Here is a 12,478-nt window from a genome sequence, read left to right on the forward strand (position 1 = left end):
TAGCACACATGGTGCTTTGCAGGCATGTAATTCATGCTTGGCTCCAAAATTCGGCACAGCACTATGGGGAGATAGGGAAGAGCTATATCATAAATACAAAATAATGTATTGATGCATTATTGAACAATTTAGTTCAACAAGTCTTGTGAGCACAGATTTGAAACCAAACCAAACCAAACCAAAAAAGGTTCTGTGAGATATTAATCCAAACAAAGTAATGGGATTTTGAGGATAGAAAAATAGCTACAAAGGGTTTGGGCTTTGTTTTCATTGAGTAATTATAATTTTCTAAAGTAAAAGCTTGTAGGATAGAGATTGCATATTGATGGAGAGACAACACCCACAGCTGTAGCATCAAATATGAAAACAATATAAATTGACCTTTCCACATGAAAAAGTATAATATTGCATAACCCATGTTATGAGACTGGAAATCATTGCCTCCCAGAAGTCCCGAGTTTTACAGATATAATAGTAAGCATCAGTAGGCTGATGTATGACTTATTTTGTGTGTACATTATAGTATGGTGATTTTACTGACATCCAAAGTGCTTTAAAGCCCTGCTAGTTGGCACCATAATTCGTGATGCATCTTAAATATTCACTTACAAAAATCGAGTATTGGATGTTCCTGTTCATATAACGTGAATTTTTAATGCTTTTCAAATAGCTGAAAGTGAGCCCATGTGGTACTTTATAATGGCAGTTTATATAATAGATGTAATAGATATGTTGTGGAGCATGCTTTCAATGTCCATTATTGTACTTAGGAGTATATGTGTTACATTACAGATGTAATTTGTCAGCTGTAGCACACTTGCTGTAAGAAGTTGCTGAAGGACTATTAAGACCGTGGTTACCAATTATTGGTCTTAGATTCTGTCTGTTGAAAAGATAACTAAGCAAATTAATTAGTCAAAAGTAACAACAGGTTGCCATATGAATATTTGTGTTGTTCTGTTAACTAGATTTGATTTTTGCTAAGAAAAGATCTAGCTGCTTAAATGTCTGTTTGAAATGTGGAATGCTTCAGTGAGAGAGAAATGCAATATGTGTTTCTTTTCAGCAACAAAATAAAATATGGACTGGTTTTCATGACTTGTGCCTGCTAGTAGGGTATCTGCACAAGGTCATTTGTGTATTCATCAGTATTTTACTTTGTAGAGATTTTGAGCTAAACTTTCGTTCCTTCAACTGGTATAATCTGCCAAGTGAACCCCAAATTTTTATGACTTTAAATCTTTTTCTTTTTTTTTTTTTTTTTTTTTTTTTTTTTGTGACATATCACATTTGAAAGGTTGCAGTGTCTTTGCAAAGCTGAATGGTGTTCAGCAGGTCCATTCACATGGGAGGGTGCTGTGGCCTTGGTTAGGTGGACGTGGTCAGAATCAAGAATCAATTTACCAAATATACTGGCAAATCCTGTCACTTACAGAATTTTAGGACTCACTGACGTTTCAGAAGTTTGTGCTATTTCTCTATGGGATCCCCCAATTTAAATTTCAGTGGAAACAACTTTATTTATTGCCTGAACTAAATATGGCTGGTCTACCTGCAAAATGTGTCCCAGAGCCTCAGGAAAAAGACAACATGGATTTGGTATGTATTTTAAGTACGAGTGCAGCAAATGTGCTGTCAAATTTTTTGAATGCAACTTTTAGAACCAAATTCTTGCCATCTGAGTCAGAGCCTGCACTTTTGCGTTTGGATACAACAGAAGTGGTAAGCAATTTGAAATGTGTCAATGGAAGGAACTAAGCTTACCCTTGGTGAACCCCAGTGTTTTTGATGGTGAAGCTTTAAATCGTCCTGCTTTTGTGGCCCACAGAAGTGCCCTGTAATAGTCCACAGAGACAAATGACCTGTCTTTTGACAAAATGTTGCTCCCTTCTGATTTCTGATTGGCTTTTTTTCAGGAGTATGAAATACCATGTTTGCTAATCTGTTGGGAGTCTCCACTACACACTGAGTACTCTCATTTTCCTATGTTTTCATTCCATTTACATTTACCTTGCTGGGTTAATGCAAGCTGTATTTATAATTTTATATATAAAAAGCTAAACATTGAGACAGAGCAGAACTACTGTTGAAGAATTAGTGAATTCCCTGACTTTTACCACTATTTTGACAATAATAAACAGTGCATTAGGGCAAAAATTTGCATAGATGTTTTTGCTTTAATATTCAGAAAATGTTTATCTCCTTATCTAGCAGCTTTCCCACTGCCTTCCCTATTCATTCTTCTGAGGAATCAGACAAAAATGAGTAAGACAGCATTTATATTGAGGGACTGCAGAAGGAGGTTTACATTAGAAACAATCTTGGGAACGACAGAAAGATACATCTGTCAATCCAAGCATGGTACCTAGAGGGATCTTAGGTTCTGAATTAAATCAGGACCTGCCTTTAACATACTTTAAAGCTCACCGTCAGGTCGTATCAGGCAGGCCAAGTGGCAACACGGGGAGGATCAAGATCTTGAAGGCGTACTTCTTTTATTTCTGCCCTTTACTTTTTAGGCAGGTAGATATTTGCAGCACTTGGCAGCCACAGCAAAGCCAAGTTGTTACAGATTTGGGCAGCAACATTTCACAATTACTGATGTTGAAAGCTTTCTGTCAAAGAAGAAATTGCTCCACGTTTTTCTCTTCAATCAACAGCTACAGGAGTCCACTAATACCTTACGGTATAAGTGTAGGCGTTTAACAGACTACCTGTAGGTGAAAGGTTTTTGCTTCAGTAACTCATCATATTTTTACATGTTACAGACTTTTCTATCATACTGGAATATTACAAACTTGTAGGACCTAGCGCGCATCTGTGTGAGGGTGCTCTAGCTAATGCTTCACACTAAAAGTACCTTGTATTTCAGGATCCTGGGCTGGTTGGTACAGTTTAATGAAGGAGCAGCCTGCTAATTCATAGGGATGCTTATATTAAATAGTTGGTCATGTGGGAGTATACCAGATCTCTCTTTACAGACCTCTATTCCCCAGTGAATTTAATGCCAGTGTGTTGCCACCTTAACACCAAAATTTGCTAAGGTAAAAGACCAAACACTTTTGTAGCAGTCCAAATGCTAACAATGCAGCTCACTTCTGTATGTACAATTGCATAGAAATGAAAGAGGATCATACCTGGCAGAAAATCCGACATTGCAGGTCAGCCATGAAAGGTTTTCTTCTGTTTTTCCCAGGTAAGGGGCTGAAAAGATACTGAGCAAATATTTACTCTGAGATCCAACTGTTAGACCAGATCCTCATTGCTGGCTCTGCTTTCACCGAGGAGAACTGGGATTTTGGACAAGTGCAGCAGTTTGTGCTCACTGTCTCCTTGGGGGTCTATGCAAATTCAGATCACTTTCCCCGTGGAATTCAATATGTTTGGTATTTAGTTTTTTTTAAATCTGGCACTTAATCAATACATCAAGTTACATTACTACTCCAAAAGTGTTACTGACTGGTTTTAGACTGCTAAGACCTTTGGACTCTGCAAGGTAGAAAAATCCGATGGTGGCCATATAGTAACGGAACTGAAGCAGTGACAAGCTGAGTCTTAACCCTACTATAAACAAGCTGCTTCTCCATTGCAGAGGTAATGTTTCCTCCTTTTGGTCAGGATGTGATCAGCCCTGTCTACTTGCTAGAAAACTTGTTGTATACAAACACATACACTGACAATCACAGTTTACATTAACCATCATGGCAAATCCTACATATATGTGGTATCCCTGTAGGCAGTAGGTAATTTTGAGGTAATCGGAGGTCTGGCATAACTTGCTTTTCACTCTATATTGAGGGACACCATGGCATAGAGATAACACTAAAGGTAGTTTCATACTTGCTGGGAATACATAATTTTGGGTGTCTGTATGTGTTTAGATAATAAAATGGTTAAAAGTACTTATAAATCATTGGGCTCTGGCCATATAAGTCTAAGAGAGGAAGAAATTGCCAGATGAGTAGAAAGTATGTGCGCTTATGTAGGAGAATGTGTAAAGCTAAAAATTGTTCAGACAATAGCAGTTGCCAGAAAACAAACATATATCAGAAAAGTCACATAGATTTCTTTCTCACAAAGCTTTATCTCATTAGCTACTACATACTTCTATACCATATTCACACACAGAGTATCAGGCTTGCGTCAACTTTTATACTCTCAAAGTATCATACACATTTTCCATTTTTTTAATGTATATACTTTGATTATATACATGATACACCTGGATAACAAAATTGTTGCTAGGTTACTGTATAGTAAAGACTCAGATACTGTTGTGTAGCCTTATTTCTAGTGAAGAAATTAGTTGATTCATTGATTAATGTTGCCTTTTTAATAGTAAGTTCTAGAAATTATTGAAGATTGCAGTGTGTGATCGTAAGCAATGGCTGAAGTCTAACAAAACAAAGATAAAATAGCAGGGAAGCAGTAGCTATCAATGCAAAGATCACATCCACAAATGTAGTATTTATTAATTACATCTTGTTGTATTGTATGTTGTTTTTCCACATTTGGTCAAGACAAAGGAAGAATTTGAGTAGTTTATGTGCATATACACATTTTCCCTTGCAGCTTCTCAATAAACCCTTTAAATTAATGTCAGGAAGAAGCATAGGCTCTGTGATGGTATATGGGAGACAACGCATGCCGCCTGAAAGTCAAAACATTGTTTCCTGGGTCTTGTCCTTTCTGAGGCGTATGAAGAAAAGAGTTTTCAGATGCTTATCCCACCCATTAGCAAATCGCATGCTTTAGCTGAGTCCTATTTAGGTGTACTCCTAGCTCCGCTGAAGGCAATTGCAAAATTGCCATTGGCTTCAAAGCAGACAGAATATTACACAAAGCATTCTTCAAGAGGATGAATCCCTTGAAGTCCAGGTGTATTAGACTAAGAATACAACCCCAAAGGACTGAAGAAAGGATGATAGGAGCCATGCTACACTTTCTCAGCTAGTAGTTAATGAAGGCATATTTTGAGAGTATGATTCTGGTTTAGAGGCACTCCTATTTCTAAGTTCTGTGCTAGAAACGTATTAACAATATTATTTTGCCTCAGTTACTGGGGATTTGTTTTTATACATACATTCATTTCCTTTTGTGAGGTTTTAATTTTCACAAAACAAAGCAGGGGTAGCTCTCTATGCTTTGTTGATTTGAGAGTCCTCAGAAGCTCAAGGATTATTAGCAGCATCTGTGAGACACCCTCACACACACATGCATGCGCACCCACACACATATCTCAGGTAGCAGCTGAAGTTCAGTGGTTGCTTTTACAGTGAGCAGTCTCCTCTGTACTTTCTAAAGCCTCTGGTCTCCTGAGGCTGAGATATCCAGATAGTTCTTGTGAAGTAATTGTCTTGTTTTGACAGATATGTTACGTTCACCCACACCTCTTGGTAGTCTCCTCTCTAAACTTATTGACAAATATTTACCTCTTAAAGTGGACAGTAAATAGGAACAAATTCTGATAAATGATAAAAAGAAAACCTACAAGAAATCTAAAATTGGTTGTACCCTACATGGTTTTCTTACTTATTTACCTGTTCCTGAGGCTTTATGTAATTTTGTCCTAGGACTTTTATCCTTTAGAGCGGTTAACTATGCCTGTGTGCTCTGGAAATGCTCAATGTACACATTTTCAGGGCTATCAACTCTTTCAAATGACAAGTGCATGGCATCCATCAATGATGAATTTAGACAAATAACTAACAAGAATAAATAAACCTGGGACTTAGTGGATGACAGACAGCTGGAGTATAACTGCATATGCTTTTGGAGATCTGTCTGTCCCTGGCTGATTTCATTTCCAGGACTTAAACATTGTGACACACGGCTATTAGATTCATTTTTGTTTTACTGTTAAAGGTTCTGTGTATTTTCTGATTCTCAATATTTTCATGTAGGCTAAAACTGCTGAAAAATAATGAAAGATGTTTTAAGTTTATGTATTCTGCCAACAGTTAGCATAATTTTTGTGTAGATATGTACAAATCTGGGCATTGAAAAGCTTGTATGGCACATCTATGTTGGTCTTGATGGGCAGACTTTTTAGGGGTAGCCAAATCTGGTGTGCCTTGGGACCTAAGGGATTTCTCCTTGCCAGCTGTTAGGTCATACAGCCAAGGCTGAGAGTGTACATACACACACAGACAGACTCACACTCACACATACACTACATACATGGCCTGCTGTCACACAAACCAACATAGCGAGAGGGAGACCTGTTCTTAGGAGTACCCACACAACCCCACACAGCATGGATAGCTCCATCCTGCTCCTCCTCACCAGCAGATGAGGACTGAAGCCTGCTAACTGCATACATGCACACACACATGCACAGACACATTACATGTGGGTGTCTCCAGCAGTTGTTTGTAGACACTTGGCCTGGGCAGGCACCAGCACCTTGACCCCCTGGATCCCTCCTGGGTGCTGGCCCCGAGCCCCTGAGTCCCCGAGGTTTGTGGTGCCTCTCCACTTGCTGGGACTCAGACTTCTCGTCCTACCCAGTGGCTGCTCTGGCTTGAAAATCACTGGCATTCACACAAAGAACAGGGCATGTACCACAGATGATAGAAATGGGATTAAATCAGAAAATGGGATAGACTTCTGTGGCCAAGCACAGGGCTCGGTCAGACAGGTGAATTGACCCGCAGCCTGTTGACATGATTTACCCCTTTTATCCTCTTTTCTCTTTCCACTTTGTTCCTCTCTTATTAACCCAGATCCCTCCCTTTCCCAAACTTTGGTCATTCCTCTAAACATCCCATAGGAAGCCTTGGACATTTCCACAATCCCCTTAAAAGATCCCATAGTAAGCTTTGTATAACCCTCAAATTCTTTTCCACCACATCCCACAATAAATTGTGCATCCCTGTGGGAAGCCACACCTTAGCTTCCATGGCATGGCTGGGGAGAGAGAACTTGTCCTTGACCCATCTCAGAGGATTTCACTCCACGGACAGTGGTCTCCTCAGCCTCCTCAGATGACTTTGGAGTAGCTAATTTGGGGTGCTTTGTTTTCACTGATTAGGCTACTGGGGTTACCTCACCTGTTGCTGTTCCTCTGATTCTCCTTGGCATTTCAGTTTATTTTGATTCATTTATAATTAGGTCACCTGACGAAACTCAACAATCATACAGGTATGTATATTTAGCCGTGGGTAACCTGTCATTCACTGTGCACTAAGCCACAGCCTGAAATATTCCACAATGATCTAATGAGGTTGCAATGCACAAGCAATACTATTTTATAAGCATCACCAGCCTAAACCTACAACTGAGAAGGTTTATATTGTAGCATGTGACATTCAAGTTACGCATTTTCAGAAAATTTTCCAAGAGAGGTGGACCAGCAGAATAGCCTTTTCAAGGACACTGTGGTGTCTCTCAGTAAAAACCTTCAAGCACAGGCTTGACACACGTATGTTGGAAACAACCTGTGTGTGGCAGATCCCTGAGGATGGCCTGGGAACAGATGAGATGACTTTCTGAGGTCCTTCACAGTCCTGTGGCCTTATGAATAATGGCTCACTCCTCATGGATAAGAATTCCACATGTGACTCGTGGTTTAAAAGTTTGGACACAGGTCCAGCTAAGAAATCTGTAACAATTTGAAAAATAACCAGAAACATATACTATGGAGTGCACTATGGACCTTGCAAACATACTTTAAAACTGAAGGCATCTTTGTCAGCTATACTGCTCATAGCCAAGGGCTTTTCATAATCCAGGACTTGAGTACTTTGTATGTCTGTGATCTGTTACCCAAAAAGAACGACTACACTTCTTGGAATATAGTCTTGCCTTTATTCAAATAAAATGATACTAAAAATGTGTATAGATCTCTGAGGAACTTTCAGATTATTATCAATTACTTTGGGTTTTTAAAGTATAAAATCAACTTTTGGTTGATTATTTCACATTTCATGCTCTGTATATCAGAGCTACAGACTGTCAGACAGTGTAAGGGTATACAAGCTCACTTACTTGAAGGAGATCAGGAGACAAAGAAATCTGGAGGCCTGGAGTTGTCATTTAGAAGCAAACAAAACTCCAAACTCTGCAGCTTTTTCAAAGCTCATCCAAAAAGCCAGAGTCTGACTTTAACAATGCCACTGAAATATTTAGGCTGGTGTTTCCATAGGAACCAAAGTTGAATAGTTTAAAGAAAAATAACGTACCTGAAAATCTTCTATACCTTATATAGTTTGTTTTGTTTTATACATTTATGTTTTCTCTATTAGGCAAAAATAGTAGATGGCAACTTTGAGGGAGTAATCAAAAAATCAAAGATCTCACTTTTTGTTTATTTAAATGGAAGAACAGTAACTACACACAGCAGATAAAAACTGTTTCCTCATTTGTAATACAGCTAAACTGGCTGGGAGTCACAACTCACTGACTGAACTTCATCTGGCACTGAATTATCTGGGCACATTTAAGCACATGCAAGCACAAATAAAGGCTTTTTGGACTTTTCGTTGTGCTTGTACATGATCCTACCTGCCAAGTACATAAAATGATCCTTAGTCATACATCTCGATATAAGAATAAAAAGGGTAAGAGTAAGAGTAAGACTAAAGCTTTGAATAAAACCAAGTTAAATCAACTATCAGAAGAATTGCAGTTTCAAGGTGACCTCTAATTTCAAGTGTTGGATGTCAGCTATTTGGGGCTTGTGTGCTGCAGTGCTGAGTAGCCATGGACCTCCCTGGGTCAGAAGCAGCCAGTGCAGCACCACTGACTTTGAGGGAGCTGTTAAGCTGATGCAGGGCAGGCTGCTATAAACACAAGTCTACTTGTGTATATGTGTGTGTGTTTAGCGTTTGAGAGGCCGTTGAGGCCGTTGCTGACAAACTAGTCACCTTCCTTATCATCTCTGCATCTGCATTAGCTGCAGGTGGTTGTGCCAGTGAAATCAGTGAATTGAATTTAGCTCTAAATTCAGTTCACTGATCAAAATATGACCTGCAGTATATGCAGGTACACTGAAAAATTACAGTGTCATATATTTCATTTCTCAGCGTTTGGGGATTCTTTCAGCAACCCTTCCATAAATGATACTATAGCCCTAGAAAAGCTTGTAACAAATCAATTCTGACACACTGAAAACTATCTTATTCTGTTTTAAAACTGGGCAGTGGTTTAGGCTTTTTTGGAGCCATGAACTGGCTAAACAAACTGCAGCTGCTATAAACCAGGATCCAGAAGTACTTGTAAATAAAGTGAAATGTTAGATGCAGGGCTGGCAGCAGGTGAGGCCACATAGATGGGGAAAAACATCCTTCCCCTCTCCTGGAAGGCAGGGGCTGCTGGAGCCCACCCTGGGAACACAGCTCCCAGTTCTCACTTCCTGACTTTCCTGGGTGGTCTTTGGTAGACAGAGCATTTCTTAATGGTGGAACATGGGCATTAATAAAAACTCAAAAGTGCTTACATTTAAAGCAGTCCATAATTTTTTTTTTAAGCACTTATGGATGCATTTTTTCTCTGTGCTTGAAAAGGAAACTAAACCCAAGGAGAATGCATTATTGCTGTTATTATTTACAGTTGGTATAATCACTTTAAGTGGAACTGATGCATCCAGAGGAAGATTTCTCTAATGGCAGCTCAGCCTGTCCTGCAATCGTCCTCGGTGGATTATGAGGCCGTTTAACACAATGAAATGGATTCCAGTGGATGTACACTGGTGCCACTAAGTGTTGCCAGTGAAGAGCCCCCATCATTTGTGTGCTATAACTAGACACTATTAACAAACCTTACTCCCAAAAGCTTTCAGTGTGTAGTGCCATTCTTTAGTGTATGCATTGTAAATGCACTGACTGTATAGGGTCAAAGTAAAACCACATTACATATCAAAACTACCCCACAAATAATCTTTCTTTTAGTAATTTTAAATCTAGGAGGACAATTAGATTCCTTTCCTAACAAGCTGCAAGGGAAAAGAAGTTAGAAAAGTTAAAGGACAAATACCTAATTTGAGGGCTTAGAAGATGAGTAGGAAGATATTACTGTAATACTTGTTAAGGATTCTACAAGGTTGCATAAGAAAAAAAATGAAATGTTTCGTAATTAGGCTGAAAGTGTCATCAGGTTCTTCATTTTCTACTGAGACATGAAAGCGAAAAAAATCTTTAAACCTATTTCTGAATCATATAATAGATTATTTTTCCCTCAGGTCAGGAAAACATTGTGTGTCTTAACAGAAAAAAACCCACTTCTGAGACTCCTGTTGAAGTGACTGCTTTGATAAAGCGGATGAAGAGGAAGAGAGAGCACTTGCCCATTTTGTCAGTGCTCTCAACAGGTCTTGCTGTGTCTCTGTCAAGCCCCTCTCTGTAATTCTGACATAGAACTCACTAAACCTAAGGGGTTACATCTCTATTCAATAAGGTCATGAGCCAACTGCAGCCCTGAAGGCATATTGGAGGTGCAGCTATGTACCGTTATAACCATTTCTCCCTGCAGCTCCACTATTTACACTAGACCAAATGCAGGCAGCCCATGTAGGGATGCAAAATAAGAAAAGTTGTGTGTATGAGAGGGGGAAGAATAGCACAGAATATTAAGATGTGTCAGATGTAAATTATTTCATGTAAAAGAAATAATGAAAGAGGTTTATAGCATTCCTCTCCCCCCACCCCCCCACCCCCCCGTTCTGTTGAAGGAAAGGGAGGTTTTGCAAGAGTGCTACAGCTGCCTGTTACAGAAGCTAGATGCAGGGCTCCCAGTTAAAAGGTGACACTCACTATGTGCTGCCCTGCTCTTATTCCTCCTGTTTGCAGAAAACTCTAGCAATGCCTTCAGAAAGATGGCAGGTGTCTCTGCTGCTGCTCCCACTGCAAAATCCCCTGGCCAGTGAATCTGTATTTCTCCATTACTGAGGAAAGGAAGTAATACTGTCCTTCAAAGCCAAGAGAAGGAGAAGTGCATGTGTGCTGGCCAGTCCCCACCATGTGCTGCTTATTCTTAGGATGCCTAGAATGCATCACATCTTTCAAGAAAATTAACCAACATCTGGAAAATAAAAGATACAGCTCAGTTGCCCATTGTAATATTTTTGAGGCTGTCACTAGGGCTGCTAGGGAAATTTATTCAGCATTTTGGTATTTTCTTTTGTCTTTAGTGGTCCTTTTTTCTGTCCTATTAACCTTGTCAGAAAAATGGCCTTTATTAGGATTTTCCTAATGCTGAGATATTCTTATTCAGTTCATTGTTGAAGACAGTATTATCTCAGTCAGGACCATATCAAGCTGACTGCCGCTATACTTTTTTTCCTTTGTCTGCTTTAAATTGTTGTAAAAAGTCCTGTACTGTCTGAATTTTTGGTAGGTAAGATTGCTTTCTGCTAATTGTTTTATATCATGTATACCACTACAGATTACATTGTGAGATCTACCACATTTTAAGTAGCAATGATCTGAAAAAGAAATAATTTTTGTGACAGAATTTACTCGCTTTATCCACTTATTCTCAGTTTAGAATCACTCTGATTGATGAGAATTTGCAGCCTACAGGGTGGGATGTAAACTTGTTCTTCCTGTCACCTCACCTCTTCTTTCTTTCTCCTTACTTAATGCCACTCTCTCACTGTCTGTCTTAATATGCAGTTTTTCATTCATGCCTTTAACTCCTCCACTTTCTCCAGTGACCTATTCCTTTCCTTGTGTGTCGATGTTCTCTTTACATTCTCTTTCTATTATGACTTTTACCCTTGCAACAGACTCCCATTCTAAGAAAGCTCATAAACAGGGAAAAGCAGGAGCCAAAGACTCCTGATCTTGCCCTGTTTTCATTCAAAATGCTGTTGAAAAAATAATTGTCTTTATCTCTTGCTTGATCTCTGTACCCCTGTTTATATCTTTCCCTGTGCTCCACTCTCTCTACTACAACGCACTCATGTTCTTTGGGTTTTTTTGGTTGTTATTCCAAGACCTTTGATAGCAGCCCAGTTACCCCACTCATTAGCTATATGCTTTCTCCCATTCTGCCTCTCACATTTTTGCAGAAGAATTAATCTGCAAAGCTACCTCATCACTGTCTTATGTTATTCATTAAAAGAACAAATAATTTTTTATTCCCCTGCCCGCAATTTGCTGATAGATGGGCTAGTCATCTGTTGATTCTTGCTGACATACTGACCAATATTGATTACCTTGTCATTTCTGGTGTGACTCCATCAGTTTTTATTCCTTTCCTCTCTATGTTGATGGTTTATCTGTACAGTGTGATGCAGCAGAAAGATACCCAGGCAAGCTGTAACTGAGCTACCTGGGGTACAAGAAGATGGACAGTGTTGCTAATGCACTGCTATCCTCACTTCATTTTCCCTCCTTTGAAGCTGACATCCCTGAGAAGGAGGCTGTTTTAGGAAGTGTGGTGTCTTTGGCTCATGGAGCTAGGCCAGTGCTTGGGTTAGCCTGGATACACCCATCAGGGAAAGCATTGTGCCGTGCTGTTGGGTCGTAGGCTTTTG

This window comes from Falco rusticolus, chromosome 4, assembly GCF_015220075.1.
Source record: "Falco rusticolus isolate bFalRus1 chromosome 4, bFalRus1.pri, whole genome shotgun sequence".
Taxonomy (NCBI): Eukaryota; Metazoa; Chordata; class Aves; order Falconiformes; family Falconidae; genus Falco; species Falco rusticolus.